The sequence below is a fragment of the Astyanax mexicanus genome, chromosome 23 (assembly GCF_023375975.1).
Source record: "Astyanax mexicanus isolate ESR-SI-001 chromosome 23, AstMex3_surface, whole genome shotgun sequence".
Lineage (NCBI taxonomy): Eukaryota > Metazoa > Chordata > Actinopteri > Characiformes > Acestrorhamphidae > Astyanax > Astyanax mexicanus.
Window position 1 is genome coordinate 24830451 of NC_064430.1, and position 8373 is coordinate 24838823.

An 8373-nucleotide genomic window follows, 5' to 3' on the forward strand; every position below is an offset into this window, starting at 1 on the left:
GAGAGAAAGAAAAAAAACAGGGTTAAGAAAAAAGAGAGAAAAGAAAAGGTGTGAGTGCAAGAAGGGAGAGCAGAAATGGAAGACCATGAGAGAGAGAGCGAGAGGAGAATAGGGGAGAAAAAAGAAATAATGTGTAATAATTACAGAAAGACTATACAGAAGAGAGAGAAGAGAGAAAATGGTAAAATAAGAAAGGGAATGAGAGGAGAGAGAATAAAAGATACTGAGAGAAAGGAGAGAGAGAGGGAAAAAGAGAGAGAAAAGGAAAAAAATAAGAAAAGAAGACAGAAAGAAAGAAAGAAAGAAAGAAAGAAAGAAAGAAAGAAGAAAGGGATAATAGTAGTGTGAGTGAAGATTCAGGAAAGGAAAGAGTGGTGCGATGGAGAAAAAAAGAAAAAACTGAATGAATGAATGAAGCTAGACAGAAAGTAAAAAAGTAAAAAAAAGAGTAAAAGATAAGAAGATGGTAAGAAGGAGGAGAGGAAAAAAAGAAACAGATTAAGAAAGAAATAATAGAGAGACCAAAGAGAAAGAACAAAGAGAAACTGGAAGAAAGGCAATAAAAAGAGAGGCAGAAAAAATACAGATTGAGGATAAAGAGGAAAAGAAATAATACTCGAGATGAAAGATACTGAGAAATGGAGAGAGAGGATAGAAAGAAAACAAGGGAAAGAAAAAAGAGAGGAAAATGGGAAACAGAGAGAATGGAGACAAAAATAAATGGGGACACTGTAAAAACAAGGAGAGGTGAAAAAGAGGGAGAATGAATAGAAGGAAAAACAGAATGAAGAGATAGAACAATGGGAACATTAAGGGGAAAAAAGAAAAAGAAGAAAGAAAGAAAGAAAGAAAAGTGTATAAAGTGTGAGAGAAGTATCAGGAGAAGAAAGAGAGCAGTGGTGGATAAAGAGAGAGAGGAAAACAGAACAGGGACAAGGAGGGAGAATGAAAAAAAACTAAATAAAGAAATTTAAGTAATAAAGTTAAGAAAGAAAGACAGAAAGAAACAAGAAAAAAGAACAGATAGAAAGAAAGAATAGATGGGAAGAAAGAAAGAAAGAAATAGAAAGGAAGTACGAAAGAAAGAAAGAAACAAGAAAGAAAGAATAGATGGAAAGAAAAAAAGAAAGAAAGAAAGAAGTGGATAAAGTTTATGAGAAGAATCATGAGAAAAAAGAGAGAGGTGATGGAGAGAAAGAGAGAGAGAGAGAGAGAAAGGGAGGAGTGGGTTATTACTGGGATCTATGGGATGAGGATTATGATAAACAGGTTATATAGTTAATCCTGTGAGCTGCAGTGGATTAGATTTCAGGGTTCTGATATCTGTTAAAATCTCTCATTTCACATCTAATCTGGTGTGGGAGAAAAGGGGCGGAGTCTCGCCAACTCACTTTATACCCCCGTCCAATCAGCCGAGACACACCCCGCCTTCTTTAGCATCACACTGGAGCCACAGGGCGAACATAGCTCGTGCTCTATAAACAGATAAACAAACTAATAAATAAACTAATAACCAACAATCCTCTCAGGCTCCGCCCACTGATGTGTTCTTACTTAGCCAGTGCAGTGTATATCACGATACCTACATTTAAATTGTTATTAATATACAGTATATATTCACTCTAATTAATGAGAGAGTATAGCTCCGGCCTCTTCTTCAATTTATATCACAATACCTACATTTAGAGTTTTATTAATATACAGTATATATTCACTCTAATTAATGAGAGACTGTAGCTCCACCTCTTTCTCAGCGTATATAACAATATCTACATTTAGAGTTTTATTAATATACAGTATATATTCACTTTAATTAATGATAAACTGTAGCTCCGCCTCTTTCTCAGTGTATATCACAATATCCACATTTAGAGTTTTATAATATACAGTATATATTCACTTTAATTAATGATAAACTGTAGCTCTGCCTCTTTCTCAGTGTATATCACAATACCTACATTTAGAGTACTATTAATTTGTACAGTATATTAACTCTAATTAATGAGAGATTGTAGCTGCACCTCCTCCTCAGTGTATATCAAAATACCTATGTTTAGAGTTTTATTAATATACAGTATATATGCACTATAATTTATGACAAACTGTAGCTCCGCCTCTTTCTGTGTATATCACAATATCTACATTTACAGTGTTATTAATATACAGTATATGTACTCTAATTAATGATAAACTGTAGCTCCCCCTCTTCCTCAGTGTATATCACAATACCTACATTTAGAGTTTTTTTTATTTATACAGTATATTCACTCTAATTAACTAGAGACTGTAGCTCCGCCTCTTCTTTAATTTATATCACAATATCTACATTTAAAGTGTTATTAATATACAGTATATATACTCTGATTAATTATAAACTTTAGCTCCGCCTTCTTAGTAAATATATAACAATACCTACATTTAGAGTATTACTAATTTATACAGCATATTCATTCTAATAAATGAGAGACTGTAGCTCCGCCTCTTCCTGTTTTATTACAGTATATTTGCTCTATGAAATGAGAGACATACTTAGTGTATAATATCTGTTACCTGTTATTCTGTATGTCTCACTGCTATCTACATTGGCTTGCAAAAGTATTCATACCCCTTGAACTTCTTTCCATTTTGTCATCTTACAACCACTTTACAACTTGACACTTAACAAATGTATTTTATTTATGAGATTTTAATTGATCGACTAACAGAAAGTAGTACGTAATTGTGGAAAAAGTGGAATGAAAATGAATTATGGTTTTCAAAATTTTTATCAAATAAAAATCTAAAAAACAGTGTGACGTGCAAAAGTATTCAGCCCCTCTAGCAGATGGCTGACCTCAGCAGCAGCATTTCGGTGGAACATAGCCGTGCGGACGGATGGAGTGAGCCGTCAGACGCTCTCAGTGTTTTGCTCGGCTAATCGGACGAGAGCGCATCAGTTTATTGGGATTAGTTTAAAGAGAGAGAGAGAGTTTATTTGACAGCAGGCCTAAGTCGAGCGCCCGAGGGCTGCCGGCTGACATTTAGCTTTTGTTTGTTGTTCAGCGCCGCGGCTTTTCCAGTGACGCTCTGATTTCCCTACATCTGTCCAACCAGCCTCATACTGGTGACAGGCCGAGCGAGCATCTCTCTCTCTCTCTCTTTTTCTGTCTTTCTCTGTACATATATTGCTTTGGAAAAAAAATGAGATCACTTAAAAACGATGAGTTTCTTTGATTTTACCAAATTGAAAACCTCTGGAATATAATCAAGAGGAAGATGGATGATCACAAACCATCAAACCAAACTGAACAGCTTAAATTTTTGCACCAGGAGTAAAGCAGCATAAAGTTAACCAAAAGCAGTGTGTAGGACTGGTGGAGAAGAACATGATGCCAAGATGCATGATTTAAAACTGTGATTAAAAACCACCAGGGTTATTCCACCAAATATTGATTTCTACACTTTTAAAACTTTATGAATATGTATATTATGCTTTAATATAAAACAAATGCTTTAAACAAAACAACAAAATGAATGACTGATGATCTGACGATTTGAAAAAATGATTTAGAAATAGTAAATATATCTATATACAGTAATGTACAGTAAGGGTATTTGTGTTGTACTCTGTGCCGCCGTAGCGTACGGCTCAGCGGCGCTGCTGACTGATCTTAACATTCCCTTAACGTGATGCTAACATCCACCCCAGGGTGGGATGGGAAGGGAATAGTATGTGTGTTTGTAAGAGTGTGTGTGTGTGTGTGTGTGAGTGTGTGTGTGCATTTCTCCACCCTAGAGTGTGATTGGAACACACACTCACACACTCTTACACAGTGTAGTTAAAGAAATCAGACACTCACTCTGAGCTCGGCTCATTAGTTTGCCACATTCAGGCCAAACGGGACTTCTGTGTGATTTTATTATTTTTATTTATTTATTTCTGCACACTGCAAACACCATATACTACATGGACAAACATATTATATGGAGACCTACACATTTATTGTTTTTTTTTTCTACAATCAAGGGAATTAAATAGGGTTTATCCTGCTTTCCAGGAAATACTTTTTTGCTACTTTTTCTGCTGTTTCCATTGCTGAATGCAATCAAACCTCCTTTAAAGCTTCAAACATAAGAGACTGCTTAAAAATGCTGAGTTTCTTTGATTTTTCCAAATTGAAAATCTCTGTAATATAATCAAGAGGAACCACCAAACTGAACTGCTTGAATGTTTGCACCAGGAGTAAAGCAGCATAAAGTAGCAAAAGTAGCAAAAGCAGTGTGTATGACTGGTGGAGGAGAACATGATGCCAAGATGCATAAAAACTGTGATTATTTCAATTTCAAATATTGATTTCTGAACTCTTAAAACTCTTTATGAATATGAACTTGTTTTTTTGCATTATTTGTGGTCTAAAAATAACTTTTTGTTATTTCAGCCATTTCTCGTTTCTCATTTCTCATTTTCTGCAAATAAATGCTCTAAATAACTATAATATTTTTATTTGGAATTTGGGAGAAATTTTGTCTGTAGTTTATAGAATATCAATTATCATAATTTTACTCAAACATAAACCTATAAATAGCAAAAACAGAGAAACTGATTCAGAAACTAAAGTGGTCTCTTAATTGTTGTCCAGAACTGTATGTAAGTGATTACAATATTAGACTGATTAGGCTCGATGCTCGATTGGTGATAAATCTAGTGACCTGGCAGATTAAGAAACGTTTGCAATCTGAACAAGACGCCACCCTCAACCCCACGTTCACCACAGCCTCATGCTCCCCCAACCCCACGTTCACCCTCCTGAAGCTTTTAATTTTAATAAGCTGAGTCTCTTGTGACGGTGACGACCGCCCCAGGACTCCTCAGATAATGCATCCTGTTGTTTTGGAGGATTGCGCTAAATTATGCAGCACTGACGACGCTTTCCTTTTCACAGCATTAGGGTTCGGCGTGCTGCTTCCACAGAGCGCCGTGCTCCTAAACACACTCGCCACTCATTCAGGATTTGAGTAGTGATCCATTCAGACTGGTGCAATCCTTCCAAACGCCGTGCAACGCCTTCACAACCTCCACCGAGAGAATCCACACTCCACACAAACACACACACCAAAGGCCAAAACCCAGAACCTGCTGAACCCCCCCAACCCCCGGCTACCTTAGGTTAAATGGTACAGAGGTTGGACAATGAAACTGAAACACCTGTCATTTTAGTGTGGGATTTTAGGTTTCATGGCTAAATTGGAGCAGCTTGGTGGCCAATCTTCATTAATTGCACATTGCACCAGTAAGAGCAGAGTGTGAACGTTCAATTAGCAGGGTAAAAGCACAGTTTTGCTCAAAATATTGCAGCAATGCACACAACATTATGGGAGACATACCAGAGTTCAAAATAAGCCAAATTGTTGGTGCACATCTTGCTGGTGCATCTGTGACCAAGACAGCAAGTCTTTGTGATGCATCAAGAGCCACAGTATCCAGGGTAATGTCAGCATACCACCAGGAAGGGCCAACCACATCCAACAGGATTAACTGTGGACGCTGTAAGAGGAAGCTGTCTGAAAGGGATGTTCGGGTGCCAACCCGGATTGTATCCAATAAACATAAAACCACGGCTGATCAAATCACGGCAGAATTCAATGTGCACCTCAACTCTCCTGTTTCCACCAGAACTGTCCGTCACCACAATACATTATTGTGCTCTAAAACCAGGTGTTTCAGTTTCATTGTCCAACCCCTGTAGTTGCCTATGAGTATTTCAAATCTTTATTTTACTTGAAATCTGTTTTAATATCTATTTTGAGACCTGACAATAAAATGCAACATTTTTATGAAATAATTATTTTTAAATAATTATTTTGCAAAGTAGTTTATATTACAACATTTAGGCATAACAACTAAAAGTTTTAAGTGTAATTGACTCAAGTTGTCAGTAAAAATCATTATAAGCTAAAATTATTTAAGCTTAAGTTAAATGTATCCAGGTTTATGCCAGTTTTCACTCAAGTTGTTTTCTGAAGATTTTAAACATTTCTTTATTTAAACGCTGCGAGTCCGAAGGCCGTTCCTCCATTCTGCTGGTCTAATGAGCCGTTTATAAGATACGCAACCAAATAAACAGCGTGATATATTTGTCTTTTTTTAGCTCTGCTCTATAAAACAGTGGAGAGAAGAGAATGAAGGTGAACGAGGCGTGTAAAATCAAAAATCAGCGCTTGCATTATTTTTAGTGCTAAAAAAATACGAGACAACCTGGAGCAGAACTCTCCAGAACAGGGCCGGGGTGCAGAACCGGCGCTCCAGCTGTGCTTTCACCGAGCGCTCCTCCGACTCACACGCTGAATTCATTAATTCCCACAACATATTCCCTTCAGGTTTCACAGCCTAAATTGCCAGTGAGTTTCATCATGGCGCGGCGTCTTCGCCCTTCATACCTTTTTTCAATAACAAACTCGGAGAGACGCCGAGGAGCGAAACGGCAGCGCTGGGATTGCCTCATGGAGGGGTGGAGGACGGGGGGGTTGGCGGGGGGGATCGGGGGGGATCGGGGGTAGCTGTGATATTGCAAAAACCTGGCTTGAGATTTCACAAATATTATTTCTTCATGCTTAATAGAACATTATCCAGTGTGTGTGTTTGTGTGTGTGGTGTTTTTTTAATTTTTTTATTTTTTTATTTTAAGGCGTTTCATGTTTTCATGTTTTTCCGTGTGCTGAAATCAGGTCATGTCTAAATATAATATATCAGGAGGAATGTGAGATGAAGTGATGAGCTTTAATTGGAGTTACATTTGTAGAGTTTAGGTTTCCACTGAAAAGAAAAAGAAAAAAACATTTCTACAGTCTCCTACTGGGATTTGTCAGCTGAATGGACTGTGATTCATAATTTATAAACGATTAAACAACATTTTGTCAAATTTACCCAAACAACATTACTTATTTTTCCATCTCATGAGGTAACTGAGGTAGAGGTATACCATAGCAACCACCAATCAATGTTCCAACAACCAATAACCAAAATTAGTAACAAGTATAAGCTAACTAAAGCTCTATCCAGACAAGATTAGTATCTCAGGGGGTAATCTATTATCCTCTGTGATTTTATTCCCGCCCAGAACGATCATGTACATGTTTTTCTCAGACGTCCTCTGAGAAAACTACAGGCTGAATTATCTACAGTTTTTCTCGGAACCCCGTGCTCCTCCGGTAATTTTAGTCCCGTCTGGACGCACATCTCTGAGTTTCCTTGCCTTTAATAAAATAGCTATTTGTCCACTGCCGCGCACTGTTACACTTTGGGTGCAGCACAGTTTCCACGGAGATTCACGTTAAAAACACAACAGTGAGTGGAAATGGAGGAGCTACTGAACACCGTGATATCATGTGACTGGTCCTCCTGTTTTTTCAATTGCAGTCCGGATGCAGGAGTTTTATCACTAATATTTTTTACAGACATCTCCTTGAGAAACTAGTCCCATCCGGATAAAGCTTAAGCTAACTGACATCTGGTAATCTTTGTATATCATAACAGCCACCTACCAACATTAGATCATTTCCACTACCCAGTTTAGGAATACATCATACATATCTACGCAGATGTGAGGTTAAGTGTGTTCAGGTAAATTTCTGCTGTGTTTTTATCTTGGCGGTGGGCAATACTGGTGCGCCACTGACTGATTAAAACCCTGACAACAGTTAATGGTCAGCTGTCCAATCCCCATTGGAGTTCCAGCTTTAAATCCAGCAAAATACAGCTCTGAAAAAAAAAATTAAGAGACCACTTTAGTTTCTGAATCAGTTTCTTTGATTTTGCTATTTATAGGTTTATGTTTGAGTAAGATGAACATTGTTGTTTTATTCTATAAACTACAGACAACATTTCTCCCGAATTCCACATAAAAATTTAGCCATTTAGAGCATTTATCTGCAGAAAATGAGAAATGCCTGAAATAACAAAAAAAAAAAAGATTCAGAGCTTTCATACCTCAAATAACGCAAAGAAAACAAGTTCATATTCATGAAGATTTAAAAGTTTAGAAATCAATATTTGGTGGAATAACCCTGCTGGTTTTTAATCACAGTTTTTTTCATTCATCTTGGCATCATGTTCTCCTCCACCAGTCTTACCCGCTGCTTTTGGATAACTTTATAGCTTTACTCCTGGTGCACAAATTCAAGCAGTTCACCTTGATGGTTTGATGGCTTGTGATCATCCATCTTCCTCTTGATTATATTCCAGAGCTGTGTATACAATAAATATACAATATATACAATTATATACATAAATACCCACAAAAAAGCAATATTGCATTGATAATGATGGCAGTAAGCTTGGTATCGGTTCTTGTTTTAACTTTACTGTGCTGTTTATCTGTTTATCAGAATTCCTGG